This window comes from Monodon monoceros, unplaced genomic scaffold, assembly GCF_005190385.1.
Source record: "Monodon monoceros isolate NGI ecotype Baffin Bay Population unplaced genomic scaffold, NGI_Narwhal_1 Super_Scaffold_4, whole genome shotgun sequence".
NCBI classification, from domain to species: domain Eukaryota; kingdom Metazoa; phylum Chordata; class Mammalia; order Artiodactyla; family Monodontidae; genus Monodon; species Monodon monoceros.
Genome location: NW_021703781.1, coordinates 69,214,554 through 69,225,649, shown reverse-complemented (window position 1 = coordinate 69,225,649; position 11,096 = coordinate 69,214,554). Strand labels below are relative to the sequence as shown.

The 11,096-nt window shown below is 52.5% G+C and overlaps 1 long non-coding RNA gene across 1 annotated transcript; it reads right to left on the bottom strand.

Moving 5' to 3' along the window:
• Positions 1-590: 590 nt before the first annotated feature.
• Positions 591-10,918, bottom strand: LOC114908482. Its single transcript, XR_003796958.1, has 5 exons — positions 9,533-10,918; positions 8,602-8,738; positions 6,524-7,790; positions 3,537-3,593; positions 591-2,230 (listed from the first exon to the last, which is right to left on the bottom strand). It is a non-coding gene; the product is annotated as an uncharacterized LOC114908482 (long non-coding RNA).
• Positions 10,919-11,096: the final 178 nt, after the last annotated feature.

Sequence of the window (11,096 nt, the reverse complement as noted above, 5' to 3'; positions counted from 1 at the left end):
CCTTTTATAATTCCCAGTGAGTAACATTTTAGCATCCTATTACATGTAGATAAACGCCAAGATCTAGAACCTATATGTCGAGTCTTCATAAAGGTCACCTGTGCATTAAAATTTGAAAAACTCAAATTATGAGAAAAATAATCTGAGAAAATAACTTAAAAGTAAATCTGTTGTACATTATGCAGTGCCATTCATTTATTCCATAGTTTTTGAGCACGTGCTGTACTGGGCTAGACTTCAGCCCTCAAGTCCCTCCCACCTGGTCAAGGAGACCCCCATGAACAGACAGCCCACGGGAAGGAGCAAGAGACAAAACTCAGAAGGGAGGATCAAGCCAAGTATGTGAGCCTCGACTCCTGGTTAAGACTTTGCCCTTTCTCCCTAATCACGTGGTTTCCCCATCAGGCATCCCTGACCCCTGAGAGTCTGAGTAGGCAGTTATGGGGAAAGGGTATCTTTGAGCTATTTTTAGGATTTCAAGAAGCTTAGCAGGAACCATACCCTGCTTCCCAAGGTAAATCTGCAAAGGTCAATAACACATCAAGTTTCTTTGCTTTGAGCTGAAATTTTATTAGCACTTCTTATCTCCGGCTAATCAACAGTTCTGATTGGCAGCCTTGTGGCTTTGATTATTTGTAAATGGAGACATGAATTAATTCATAAGTCATGAAGTTTGGACTCCACATGCCCACAGAAGAAATATTTAAAGAGAGTACGCCAGGGGAGGTTTCAAGCAGGGGAGTGAACATAGCAAACCTGGGTTTTAGAATGCTCTCCACAGGTTGAGAGGGAAAATGGATTGAAGGGGCGAAGAAGGGCAGCGGGAAAGCCTGTCCGGAAAGACTGGTGAGTGACCCAGGCTGATCCTTGTGCACCATCCATCCATTCGACAAATTTATTGAGCAGCTACAATGTGCCAAGCACTGCACCATGCGCTGGGGACTCAGCAGGGATGGGCCACAGAGACAGAGGCTGTCCTTGCCAAGCATGCTGTCCATGAGGGTGTAGCTACTAAACCATCGCACAAAAGGATGTGTGGTTAAGGATCAGCATGGGTGCTGTGAAGACACAGTCTGGGGCGCTAGGACAGTGGGACCGGTCCTGATGTTGATCACTGTATTGTATTTAAGGTCTGGTCAGAGAGATGGTGCTAGAAGAATGGATCAGCCCTAAGCAGGAAATGCAGCGCTCCTTACCTCCCACCCCACTACCTGGTCCCGTACTTATCCTGGTCCCAGCACAGGGTAAGGGTCATTAAGTAGTCATTGAATGCATGAATGAATAGGCACCTATATCCTAGGCTGCATTTTATTTTATCTGTTTAACAAACTTCCACGTAATAGTAATTTACCATGCACCAGCCACTGCCGTGAGTGCTTTACAAACATTTACTCGGTTAATCCTCGTCATAACCCTTCAGAGGTAAATATTATGACCAACCCCATATTACAGATGCTGAAACGGAGGCCTACGCAAGTTAGGTCTGGCTCCAAGGTCTGTCTATACCAGTGGCTCTCAGAGTGTTGTCCCCACACAAGCAGCATCCCCCACCCGGGGTGGGGTGGGGGCGTGTTGGAGATGCAAATTTTCAGCCCAGACAAGAAGGTTAGCACTGTTTTTAATGAGTCCTCCGGCTGATTCAGACCCTGCTGTCATTTAAGAAGCCCTGGGCCACACCTACCGAATATATGGAATATATCTGAATAAATCCAATCACACGTATCCAATCATAAGAATTATGAGTGATCTTGTTAAAACTATAGCTTCTTTGCACCACTCCCCCAGCCTACTAAATCAGATGGTGGGGGTGGGAACCTGGGAATCTGGATTTTTAACAAATTCCCCCGCATCGGTCAAGTTTTAGAAACATTCATCCAAGATTTAACACTGCACTGGAAGAAAAAAGATGAGACTTCACACAGAGGGTGTGTCCGGCAGAGGGCAGGTTTATCTTTCCTGGACGCCTAGTCAAGCACTGCGGCTGTCCCATCCTGGAGTTAAGAGGACAGCAGACTGCAAGCCAGGTCACGGGTATAAATCTCCCGGGCCTGATCCAGTGTGTGCTGTTCAAGACTTCCTAACCAGAGGAGCAGATTCCACCTCCTGCAGGAATGTTAATGCTGCCTCGCTGGGATACTTGTAGATCGGCCTCAGAAGTCCCATGCTCCGGGCAAAAGTGCCTTTATTGCCGTCTCTTTGAGAAGCATAGGTCATCCTTGCCAGGGATTTCCTGTAATAAATACTTTTGTCATCTTGACTACAGAAGCTGTTGACCTGAAACACCTTGGGCTGAAATGTTACCTCTGCCTACCTCTCCATAGTCACCTGAGCTTTGCAGTGTTGGGGTTTGGGAGAGGCTGGGGAGAGAAAGAACCAGCCAGGGAGGGATGGAATCACCTAAGAATAGTGTCATTTCCCCTGCTCCTCCCAAATCTCTTTGCCTACTACTGACAACCAAATGGGCAATGATGGAAACAATTGGGTATATTCTAAGATTAATACTTCTAAATTAAAAGGGTAAATCCAGGCACGTGGGGTTTTTTTGTTTTTTTGTTTTTTTGCTGTACGCGGGCCTCTCACTGTTGTGGCCTCTCCCGTTGCGGAGCACAGGCTCCGGACACGCAGGCTCAGCGGCCATGGCTCACGGGCCCAGCCGCTCCGCGGCATGTGGGATCTTCCCGGACCGGGGCACGAACCCGTGTCCCCTGCATCGGCAGGCGGACTCTCAACCACTGCGCCACCAGGGAAACCCCAGGCATGTGGTTTTTAATCCAGCTTTCAATTTATGATGCACTCTGAAATATTCGTGGTGCTCAATCTGCCCAAAACAGATGAAAATGTGCTGGACTGGGCAGTACAGACCATGGAGTTTAGGTCCTGCTCTGCCACCAGTTACTAGTCGGTGTGGCCTTGAGCAAGTCTACCCTTAGGTGACTTATCTGTCAATTGATGGGAATCACACCCACTCGTGGTGTTGTTGGGAGGGTTATATGAGCAGATGGCTGTGCAAAGTGCTTTGCAAACTGTAACATGCTCTCTAGGTGTGAGGGGTTATCGTGGCATCAGAGGGGGCCCTGTGCAGATCCGGACCTGGAAGCATCAGACACAGAGGAAGGTGAGTAGGCAGAGCGGTGTCCCAGGGTGGGGTTGGGAGATATCCACTCTATGGCAACAGCTGACTTTTCACACCGAAACCCGTGTCTTCAGCTTGTCAGTATGACACCCACTGAGCCACAGCCAAATGGACCCAGGGAATCATTTCTCTTCCCAGACACTGCAGAAGTTGGACCCTTAGGATCCAGCTCTGGCAATAGAGGGGTTCAAGCCCCGAGGGGGACTGGCAGTGGTCCACTGGAGCCAGCTTACGCTGAGAGCCGACAGTGCATCGCTCCCCAACTCTGCCTTCAGCGACGTCACGTTAGTAGCATGAATCGGCCAAGGTGGAAGTCTGTACGCCGCAGAACTGGCAAACACTACAAGTCAGAGTGGGTTTTGTTTGCTTTTTGTTTCTCAGAGAGCAGTTGTTAAACACTTACCAGTACATCACTGAGTGACAGCAGAGACAGGATGTAGCTGTTGGGATCTGGAGGCGTCTGCAAAAGTTGAAGAGAGGGTACCGGAAAGTTCCTCCTCCACTCAGGAGTGGGGGTACCATTAAACCATTAAACTTCTACTGATGAATATAGGGAGACTTCTCAGGGGAAAAAGCATTTCATACACCACTTACACAATGAGAGACTGACTTCTCTCTATGTGACATTGGGGCAAACCCCACTCCCCTAATACACATACTCCAATATCAGACCCAGTGCCACCACCTCCAGGCAGTCCTCCCTGATACTCCTCACCAGACTATGGGGAACCCCAGCATCCTCTCAGTTCCTACAAAGAGAGTTAGGGTGTTTCTTCAGGCTAAGGCTTTGGAGTCAGAATGTTTGAGTTAAAAACCCCAGATTGACCACCTACCAGCAACAAGGATAAGTCAGTGAATCCATCTGCGAAATGAGGCTAAGAAACTCTCTAGCCGTCAAGAATTGTTGAGAGGATGCCTGAGCTAATGCTTATAAAGTACTCAGCATGGTGCCCGGCACATAGTAAGTGCTTAGTAAACACTAGTCATTAAAACACCAGTTCTTCTGAACTATCATTTCCGTTTGCACAGGCAAAGGCAGTGTCTCTCTGTCGGAATTGAAGTTTTGCAAGCATAGGGACCTTGCCTTATTCATCTCTCATCCTCACCGGGTCTCTAAAAGCCCAACTCATGCAAAGCCCTCAGGAAGTCGTCGACATAAATGGAATTGCAAGCAGGCAGGTTTCCTTTCTACAACTTCTCTACTCAAAAGATTGGATGAACCAGTGACAAGAAAATGCCAGGTGAGAACAGGTCGACGTCAGTCAACAGGTGTCTGCTATGCTGCGCAGCCTGGATCCTTCACAGCCCTTCTCCAGACCTTGCCCTCCTCTGGAGGAAGCTGCCTAGTCTAAGGTTATACCTCTCCCCGGGGCAGCCAGTGTCCAGTGACTGGTCCATGGGGGAGTACAAAGACCCCACCCCAAGCCTTGATTCAGGACATCTCCGAAGGACCAGCCCATTCCAGAGATCCCCATGGGATCAGCTGGGGGCTCTTTTACAATTGCCTTGCAGCCCAACCTCCCGCTGCCTCCCTAAATTTTGTGCAGCTTTTGTTCCGAAAAGCACTCCCTAATGTTAGAATCCTGCTGGCTAATCTCTGCCTCAGACCCAAGGCAGTACCCAGCGTGTCTGTGTCTCTCTGAGAGCCAGGGTCCACTCCCCAACCTCCCATCTCTGTCATTCAGAAGAGTAGGTGAGATCTCAGCCTTCTAAGATCATGGTTCAGTGTCAAATAGATTCTAGCACATTCTCAGACAACCTCTTCCCCACCTCTGTGCCGGCCACAGTTTCACTAAGGGCTCCCCTCCAAGGCCAGATTTTAGCAAAGGACCTTCCCCTCCCTCCCTGATCCCATCTCCGTTCACAGTCTTTATCCCCAGGCCCTTGTTCAGCACCTGTCTTAGGTTGGGTTCAGAAGCAGACCTTGAGATGACAATTTATTTACAGGTGATTTGCATGTGCTCCCGGGAGAGACTGGAGAGAGGGAGTGGGTGAAGGAGAACAGGGAAGAGAGAGGAAGGAAGCAAGGATGTCATCCCAGGGGATCCCAGCACCAGCCTGATCCCACGGGGAGCTCTACAGGGCAAATTACACCTGCCTGCAGGCGAGGAAGCTGGTTCCAGTCAATCATGGGCTATGAACCTCCCCAGTTAGGTCAGGCACTTTCAGCCCTGTGCCTGAGCAAACGGCTCCAATAGCTCAAAGGCAGCCTCCTGCAGAAGGCTGCAAGCGAAAGCCATTGAAAGCAAAGCACACAGAAGCTGGAGGGTGGTCGTAGGAAGGGGACCCTGGATCTGGGCAGAGCCTAGTCAGCATTCACTACAGCTCCACCACTGATATTTAACTGCAGAATGGAAAACAAAGACTTGGAGGGGGGAATACTGTGGTGTCAGGAAGAGAGCACCAGGCTTGGGCCAGAATCCCAGCTCTGCCTGTTCTTTGCTGTGTGAGCCAGTCTCAGCACCTCTCTGAGCTTCAGTTTTACCATCTGTAAAATCAAGATAATAAGGGGAAAAAACAATCGCTACCTCTATAGGGTGGTTGTGTGGTTTAAACAGAATTATGTGGGGCAGAGTGCTCTGTAAGCCACGGGGGGATTCCCGTCCCTGAAAGATGCAGCCTCCTGTCACCGACACAATCAAGCCCTGTGCCAAAACTCGGCTGGGATTTCCTCCTTTCTCCCCATTGCTGATTTCATTTACTCGCTTTCCTTGAAGGCATCTATGTTTGCACTGCAGGCTGTTAAAACTCTTAATTCAAAATAACCCAATAAAATGCTCTGGGGGCCTTACTGGTTCCAAATAGATATACAAGGAGCAGGCTGGCCCAAAACACAAAACTCAGAGGCCCAACCAGGGCAGAGGTGCTTCTCCCAGGCCTGGGAGAATGGCCCCAGCCGGCTGAGCTCTACACAGCCAGCTCATTAAATCCTCATCACCAGGACACGGAGCCAGGTGGTGAGCACTGTTTGTCCAGCTGGGCCGTGTGAGAGGCCCAGGAGGAAACGACGAACATCTTACCTGGAAGCCAGCCTAAACAGGACCCCCGGCCTGGGGTCGCAGCCCCCTGCCCACATAGCCCATCCTGTGGTTAGGGACCCTTTCCCATTTTTCCTGGAGCCCTACTTAAAGCCTGACCCAGATCCCTGGGATGGAAACCCAATGCGCTCTCAACCCAAAGGGCTGCTTACACCTTGGAAGAGGAAAATGCAACTGATCCCCCTGCGCAGGTGAAGAGAAGGGCTGAGAAACTGCTGACTGCCTTAATTTCATCCAGAAGCACCGTAGCAGCACGATGACGTCTGGCCTGAGGCCCTGGCTTTGCTGCTGATGACTTGGACCAGTCACTTCCCCTCTGGGTGTGTGTGGGGCGAGGGCTCAGTTTCCTTACCTGCACAATGAGAGTGCATCTCCTGCCTGTCCAAAGGCTTGTGAGGGACACAATGGGAGGAGTTGCGTGTCTGTGCAGATGGAGGTGAGGTGGGCTCAGCATAGCTTCCATTTGCGAATCGCCTGCCGGGCACCAGATGCACTGCACGCATCTTCCCATCGAGTCTGCAGGATAAATAGTATCCCTTCTGGAGACGAAGAAACAGGCCAGCGGGCTCCAAAACTCATGCTCTTTCGGCTTTAGACACAAGCTCCGGAGGGGGCCCAGGTCCCGAGAAATCAACAGGCAAATGTTCCGTCATTCATTCATTCAGTTGGGGTTTTCTGGAGCGCAGCTAAGCACAATGATGACAGTGCCGCTGCCCACAGGGAGCATTTTCCCTCCTGTTGAAGCCCCGCCTCCCGGTGGCCTGGTCTCCGGAGGCCTCTACCATTTAGCTCCCGGCCACAGGACAAAGCTGGAGCAGGGCCGCTGCGTGACTTTTGCTGGGCAGCTCACAAAGGCAGAGAAAAGCCCTCTCCATGAACTGACGGGCCACACTGCGAGTCAGGTCTGGGCTTAATGACAGTCACAAGAGCAATACCAGCAGGAGTGGCGCCCGCCGTCCGCGCCAGGCTCAGCAATGGCTGCTTTACATGTGTTCCCTCGGTCTCGGGCCTGTGGGATGAGCGCATGCGCCTTCCAAGGTCACACAGCCGGTGACGAGCAGCGCGAGGCTCAAGCCTCATCCTTCCGCCTCCCGAGCCCAGGCCCGTCTCTGCAGCCGCTCTTTCCGTGACACCCTCGGTGACTTTGAGCAAAATCCCTCCACTCCCTGGGCCTCAGTTTCCCCACATGCAAATGGTCAGGTAGGACTTGCCGAGATCTCTTCCCACCTCAACAATCAAGGGTCTTGACCTGGGAGATGGAGGGGGAAGGGTGGCCCATGGCTGGCCTCCAGGACCCACAAAGGGCCTCCTCCCTGGAGAAGCAGACACGGAGCCCGGCTGGGCCTCGGCTCAGCGGAAGGGGACGCCTCGGGACAGGGTTCGGCCCTACCGGACAGCTTCTCCCTGAAAGCCAAATTTCTCACCGACGCCAAAGTGAAAGGCCCTCCGTGACCTCCCCGCAGCAAGCTGCTCGCTGTAATGGGCTCCCGCGCTAATGAGCTCGGAATGTCAAATTCCATCAGTCTGGCAGCGCAGACACGAAGTGATGAAACGTCCCATTCCAGGAGGAGGTATAGTTCTCTTGCCTTTTTCTGTTTCTGTAGTAACATTCGTCACTGCTACACATGAAAATAAAAACCAGATGGAATCCCCATGATGAGGAGAGGGTCTTCCCCATCCCTGTGCAGTAGGACAAAGCCCACAGTGGGCACTTAGGGTCCCTGGCTACCAGCTTCTCAGCAGAGCAGCCTCCCAGCCAGGGCCACAAGACAGCAGAGCAGGAAAAGACCCCCTGCTCTGCTGGGTCTTACCTGTCTCTTCCCCTCTGGGCCTGAGGTCATAAAACAGGTCATGGAGCAGGTGAAGAGCTGAGGTTTCCCCAGCCCTTCCAAACTCCACCCTGGCCATGGACCCTTACTCCCCTTTTCTTCCTCCTGGGTGCCTTTGTCCGGCCCTGGATACGCAGTCAGGGCCACTCATCAAAAGCACATTCTTAGGAGGGCTGCAAGCAAGCACAGGGAGCTAAACAGAATGTACTGAACCAGGAGGAGACTAGGACCAGAGCCTGAACCTCACCTCCTCCAGGAAGCCTTCCCTGACCACCATGGCCTCTTCAAAGTCATCCTACACTTTAAGATCAAGTCACATGACTTCTACCTACCATCAACTTGCCTTGCTCACTAAATGTGGCATGTGTCTTGATAAAATCCTCCTCTAGACTGTCAGCAGCCCCTAGGGGACAAGAAGCCCTCAATACTTGCCCTGAGGACCTCCTTGGTCCTTAGCACAGTACCTGGTTCAACAAAGCTGCTCTGTAAATGTTCGTGGAAAGAATGTAGTTACAGCATCACTTTGATAAGTATTAATAAAGCAATAACAGTCGTCTCTCGACCCCCTACTGCATGCCATGCACTGGGCAAAGTATGTTACCTGCATTAACTCAATCCCACACAACGCTGTCAGATGCTGCTGTTCTCACTTTACAGGTGAGGAGCAGAGAGCTATGGCTTGCTCCAGGAATTTGCACTGAAGTCCGCAGGCCCCGAAGCTATGTCCTTCTCCACTCCCTGTGTTGAGACAGGAGGCAGGTCATATCCCTGAGATGCCTGCCATGAGGACTGCCTCTCTCTGTTCTGATCCGGGCGGGTGAAATGGAGGGTAAAGAGGTGGGCTGACCAATGCTCCCTCCCCAAGCCTCAGCTTTGCCGCCCAGCTTGGTTGGTCCCCTGCACAGAGCGGTGCCCACTAACTGCAGCTTACACCCATCCTGGGCAGGTGGAAGCCCACAAGCCAGGAGAGCCCCGCCCAGCTCAGGGTCAGCTGGGGGTAGTGGCCTCTTACTAGTTCCACAGCAAACATCCTAGAGGTCCAGGCAGAATCTCCCTGGGCCTCAATCTGCTCATCTACAAAGTGGGGAGAATCCCTGCCCACTCAGCGGGCTGATGAACAAAGAATTAGAAAGGGGGCTGTTCTTAGCTTAGGCACCCGTTGGGGGCGCGTTGGGGTCTGAGCTGGGCCCTTCCGACTCTCCCTTCATCCCGTGAGGTAGCGTTTCCCTAAGTCAGTTTCACCCTGGAGTAGCAGCATCCCGGCAGCCACCCCCAAAACAACCGGCTGATGGAAAGGTGAGCAGGTGCTGCTCAGTAAGGGAGGAGGGGGGATCAGCTCTCAGGAGGCAGTGCAACCAGGCCCCCGCACCCAGCAGAGCCCTAAGCCCTGCGCTGGAACTTTCCCCTTCCCTATGTACCCCCCGTGCCCCCCAACCCTGTTTTCCCTGCATCTTCAGCTCAGTCCAGCCACTTAATTCAGCAGCCGTTTGTCCCAGCGCCCCCGACCTCACACAGGTGTGCAGTGTACTCACTTGCTTTCAGGAAGGTAAGTAGTTTTTTGGTGAGCAGCCAGTAAAGGGGACTGGATATGGGCAGAGAGGGGTACACAGACCCCTCCCCAGGGGACTGCCCCAGGCATGTTATCGAGTGTTCCTGAAACCCAATGCCCGGCCCAGTGGGGCAGCCAGGTGTGCCCCAAGACACGGCTGTTTGTCCTCTTCTGGAAGAGTCACAGGAACTCCTGACTGGAGGGTCCAGAGACTGAAGACAAACATCACAACTGCTCCATCGTCACCTGCATGCGTCCCTCCCCCGACTGGGCCCCTGTCTGGGGCTGTGGGTCTGTCTCTGATGGGCCAGCCTGGAAAGTCATCTGGCCCCGCTCTCCCCAAGGCCTCCAAGGCCCCGAAAGCCCACAGGCCAGCCTGACCCCACCACAGCCCAGAGGTGTCCATTTCTTCCTCCACCTCTTCAGCACAGGTGGTGACAAGGCTCTGGAGGAAACTCGAGAGGTTGGCTCCCTTGAAGTGGAGAAGGAGGTCAAGAGACACATTTCCCAACTTTCAAAAGAAATTGTTTGGGATAATTAATCTACACATCACCAACACCAAGGGATTGTTTTATATCAGAAGACATATAATTAAGAAAACAGTAGCAGGTTTGTCGTGTATTTTGTTCCTAAAGAATGCTAATTATGTTTAGCACCCTGACACATCCAAAGGTTCTCCCCCAATATTTAGAAATCAAACAGAAGTTGGCTGCAAGGTACCTCTTTACCTAGACTCAGAACAAGGAGGGTCATGGAACGAAATGGGCCTCCAACAGGTCTTGGAACCGGCTTTTCAGCCTGTGATTGCTGCCCCAGAGAGGAAAGGCACTTGCAATTGCTAAACCGCACTCACCATTGCTTAATTACATCTTCAGATCAGCACCTAATTTGCCTAGGGTGCAACTGAGCTGGTGTGGGTGTAATTACTTGCCAGGGACACAACTTAGCAATGCAGCCGCAGCCGGGGCACATGGGGAGCCATGCTCAGCTCCGCTCTGAGAGGCTGTGGTCCCACGGCTGTGGCTTCCAGGGCCCTGGACCCCAGCAGGCTGGACGAAGGCCGCCCCAGCCCAGCTGCTCCCTAGAAGCAACCTGGGTGTCAGGAAGCTCAGAAAGGTCCATCTGGAGGTGTTCAGAGAGCAACGAGGAGGACACTCCTGGGCTGCCCCTCCTCGGGGGGGGGGTCCCTCCCCAGCTGAGGAGGTGACTCTAGAGAGTGACAGTAGCTCTGCCCAGGTCCTGCCCCTTTATCCTGGGAACCCCTGCTGCAGCCTGGTTCCCCTGAGTACTCCATGCAAGGGCATGGCAGGGGAAGTAGTGGCCAAAGGGGCTGGCACCCAAGGGGGACAGGTGCATGACCGCAGGCACCTATGCCCCAGGTAAGGAAGCAAAGCCCCCCTCCTGATACTTCCTCGAGTCCTGCTAAGGTCTGCAGTCTGGTCAGACAGGCAACATCAAGGTCCCCACAAAGGAAAGGGGAGGCACTTACATTACCCCCCAACACACACACACACACACACACACACACACACACACACACACACACA